Source organism: Salmo trutta, chromosome 15 (genome assembly GCF_901001165.1).
Source record: "Salmo trutta chromosome 15, fSalTru1.1, whole genome shotgun sequence".
Taxonomy (NCBI): domain Eukaryota; kingdom Metazoa; phylum Chordata; class Actinopteri; order Salmoniformes; family Salmonidae; genus Salmo; species Salmo trutta.
This window is the reverse complement of record NC_042971.1, coordinates 24,872,714-24,877,294: the sequence shown is the minus strand read 5'-3', so window position 1 is coordinate 24,877,294 and position 4,581 is coordinate 24,872,714. Positions and strand designations below refer to the sequence as shown.

At 38.0% G+C, this 4,581-nt stretch overlaps 1 long non-coding RNA gene across 1 annotated transcript; it reads left to right on the top strand.

The window, feature by feature from the left end:
* Window positions 1–670: 670 nt before the first annotated feature.
* On the top strand, window positions 671–1,400 carry LOC115148675 (uncharacterized). Its single transcript, XR_003866715.1, has 3 exons — window positions 671–742; window positions 922–1,050; window positions 1,204–1,400. It is a non-coding gene; the product is annotated as an uncharacterized LOC115148675 (long non-coding RNA).
* Window positions 1,401–4,581: the final 3,181 nt, after the last annotated feature.

The following is a 4,581-nucleotide window of genomic DNA, read 5'->3' as shown; positions in this document are numbered from 1 at the left end:
ATTCTTATTTACAATGACGGCCTACCAAAAGGCAAAATGCCTACTGCGGGGATGGGGGCTGGGATTAAAAATATAAATAAATTAAATAAAAATATAGGACCAAACACAAATCACAACAAGAGAGACAACACAACACTACATAAAGAGAGACCGAAGACGACAACATAGCATGGCAGAAACTCATGACAACACATCATAATAGCAACACAACATGACAACAACATGGTGGCAACACAACATGGCAGCAGCACAACATGGTAGCAGCACAAAACAGGGTACAAACATTGTTGGGCACAGACAACAGCACAAAGGGCAAGAAGGTAGAGACAACAATACATCACGCAAAGCAGCCATAGCTGTTAGTAAGAGTGCCCATGATTGAGTCTTTGTATGAAGAGATTGAGATAAAACTGTCCAGTTTGAGTGTTTGTTGCAGCTCGTTCCAGTCGCCAGCTGCAGCGATCTGAAAAGACGAACGACATTACTCGTCCTAATATTGATATATTTCTTAATTCCGTTCCTTTAATTTTAAATTTGTGTCTATTGTTGTGAACTGTTAGATACTGCTGCACTGTTGGGGCTAGGAACACAAGCATTTCGCTACACCCGCAATAAAATCTGCTAAATATGTGTATGTGGCCAATAAAATATGATTTGATTTGATTTAAGAAGAAGGGAGCAGCTGCAGACCAGAAGACTGCTTCCAAGGCAACATTTTGTCCACACCTGCCCTGTCTGTCGGGTGAGTATTATTGGTTGGTACTCTATGTGCCTTTGGGTTCCTCTCCATGTGTAGGCTATTGTACAGGCCTGTGTGTTACAGTCTTTCATATGTGTAGTAGTTTGTTGGAATTCAAAGCAATAGAATGCATCTAAGCCACAGATTTTTTACTTCCTCCATTTTGTACTTGACCTTTATAGACACAGATCCAAAGACATTCAAGCAGCACTTTGAGAGAGAGAGCAGGCATCCCAAGTCTTCAACGGTCCAGTACTGGTTGATGTGCAGGCCTTATTGACCACACACTCTCAAATGGACCTACAGCCGGGGTAAGATTATTCCATCATTCACACACAGTAGACATAGTGTAAACGACCATGTTGTCAACAAAATACTGTCCTTAATGCTTAAGTTGTATTATGTATGGCTCAATTTGTTGAAATTCTGTGATCACTTATCATCTTTAATGTTGTGAGTCACAGGCACACGATGACCACGATTTGAACGCTACAACTGAGACGGAATGACGTCGAGGGACACAAACTGAGACTCAAGAGTATTGCTGGACATGAACTGGATATTTGTGACATCGACCTAAAAGGGGTGCAAAAGCACATCAGCACCCCATTTTATGTTTATTCTATGGCCAACCATCTCTCTAGCTACCCCTTATTCCACACTGTGCCTTTATTGTCCCATGACAATAAAGGCAACTTCCATCACTTTGGAACACTCCATCTTATATCTATAAACCCACCCTACTTTCACCTATTTTCCCAATGCTGCTTCCTTCACTTCCCCTGATTTAATAGCGTTTAGACTCAGTAACACGTTTAAAAGTGTTGTTGTGGACTGTTTTTGTTAGCTTTTCTTTACCTGTGTAATGCTGTCCTGCTTATTCTGAGTGAATGCCGTGGTAAATGCACTGCTCACAATTGACAGCAGAGTTCAAGTGTGTTGATATAGCTGTGTTTAGACATGGCTTCCTTGTTTTGAGTCTGTTAAGTGTGTTTCTCATTCTGCTGGAGTTGACCAAGTATTTTATATTAAACCTACCGTATGCATCCAGTTGCTTCTCCATTTGTAACTCGCCCACCAAAAATCACAATATGCTGATTTTGTGTTATTTGTGTTGGTCTAATTCCTGTAATAGAAAAACAGAAGAATCTGTGCACCCTCGGATAGTAATAATAGTTCATATGGTGCTCTTCCATGTCCCAGGTTTGTGGCATTGATGAATGAATCATTTAAATGTTTACTTCAAGTCAGATATTTATATGTTATGTATGAAATGCATATGTATGCATTGTTTACTATTTAGTTTGAATTTCAACAGTGTAATTGTTCGAGTTCAGGTTTTTCATCCTTGTCAAATAAATATGCTTATTCATTCATGATTATGGATACATTCTGCAATGTGTTAATCTGGCTTTAAATCTGCAAAAGAACATGTCAACAGGTTTGCTTTAATACAGCAGTGCATTCTGACACCATTAATTGAAATAGATTTCACCTTGTTCCTATATTTTTGTCAGACTTTATAAAGGATTAAATATAGACCTCCGCTGGCTGAAGAAGGGGATCTGGTCAAATAAGAGGATTTTGCTTGTGGGCGGTGTTATAGGCCACAGTGGGCGTGGGTTTCAAAGTGCAAGGACTATCCAATGCGTGTCCACATTCAACAGAGAACCCTTCGCCTGGGACCTCATTCATAACTTCTAACCGACATCACTATAGTGGGTTTATACTTTCATTTTAGTACATCATTTTGCTTTATTTGAACTAATGATAGCTAGCTACCAAGTGAATGGACCAGTTTTCCCAAAAGTGAACGAAGTGTAACATCAAGTTTTGCAACAACATCAATGAATGCTGCTTTCAAGCCAATCTACTAAATTTAGACTACTGAAAGACATATATAAAACTGATCATGACTAGATTTAAACTAATTTCACTGCATTTGGTTAGTCAACATGCAATAATACCTGTATACTATCAATCACTAAAATGAATTCTTTGAGATTAGATTTAACAAAATAAGATTAACTGATTATACCTTTTGAACTGCTGATTATATTGTAAAGGTTTCAGTTAGCATAATTTTACTGGTGTTTTAAGCAATCTAAAAGTTGATGAAGTACTCTCTCTCTCTCTCTCTCCCAAATTCCCAATGTTTCTTCTAGAAAAATAATGTGGTATCAGCGTTGCTGGCTTCATTAAAACCTTGTCTTTGGTCTTATATATTTGTTTGAGGTCCTATACATTAGGCCAAATGTACCATATTATCCCGGAGGCATACTTACAGAACTCAGACTCATTGTACAGGCTCTTTTTTTTGCTTGAGTGATATCTTTCAACTTTAAACAATTTGAAAACAAAATCATTGTTTATCTTTTTTCTATTCTGTGGCTGCATGAAATATCAAACAATGTGAATTCAGCAATGCCATTTGTTTACTTAATCTTTGTGGCTCCCTGATGAAACAGTAGCATCCATTACAAGACAGAAAACTACAGGAAAGACGGTTATTTAATTTGAGAGGCTCAGCAATGTTAGAATTTTGAAAATTGTGTAGTGTCCAACCGACATTAGCCAACCTAGAACGTTGTGTTGAATAGATTCCACAATTCAGACTTAAAAGAGTGCGTCCCTGTGTGCGTCCATATACGCTCTGAAATCTATGCCCACCGTGATGTATAGCACCGCCCACTGGGCGAAATGGCGTGAAAGGGTGTGTCCCAATATTGTCTAGGTAGGTAGCTAGGTAACTTGGTTCTTTACAAACAATTTGCTTAGTATTCATGGAACATTGAAAATATTTGACTGCATAATATTTGACTGAATTGAGTGCATAAATAAGCCAACAACAATTATTTAAATAAATTATGGAACAGTAAATGAAATTGTTCAACATATCTTTTGTTTTGGGTCAAGGTAGCTAGCTTGCTAGCTGACAGCAAAGGTGTCAGCTAGAGATAAAGAGCAGGAGCTTGCAGGGATTTGTAGTCTTGCATGATGTCTACTTTGATGCTATTTAATAACATTTTCAAATCTGAGAGTAAATAGAGACAAATATATTGACAAAAGTCACCTTGTGTGAGAGAGATTTACACGGTTATCAAAACGTCACATCAGGGAAATCCTACATGAAACACAGACCTTGTTTGAAGTGGTTCTAAAATCCCCTATGGGAAAAATGAATGATGAAAAAACGATTGGAACCATTTCCGTGTTTGACCGGTTTTATTGGTATTATGACGAGTCCATTGTGGGGCTCTATAATTATGGGGCATGGCAGCTTTGATACCGCAAAAAGTGTGTGAAGTGTGTTAGCATCACACAGAGTTAGTACAGTGTTCCATTGAGGGCACTTAGAAATACTCAGGCAAAATAATCCTACTACTGTATGTACTGTATTTTAAAATGGTCTGGACAAAGTTTGTCTCCAACTGCAGAGAAGAGCAATTCATGTTGGCCAGTTCTGTCAAGACAGTCATTTTTCCATCTTTTTTTCTGCAAAGAGTCTTTTCAAACTTGTTCTAACATGCTAGAAGTAGAAAAAAATTTTCAAACAGAAACGTCTCCTACGGGAAGCCTTGGAGGATAACCTGCCAATTTTCTCATCTCACACAAACTTTCACTTTCATAATTTTTTGGGGGGGTCATATTTCTAACAATGTCATAATAAGAAATCCCTTCTCAACAAATACATTACCTTAACACATAGACCAGGTATGCAAAGGTCCCTTTATACTAATTCTGATGTTCATCTGCAAGCTTAGTATGGCCACAGCAAGTGTACGGTAAATAACATTGTGTAGTCTTACTCGTTCATCATCAACATTTCTACAGTGCCCTCA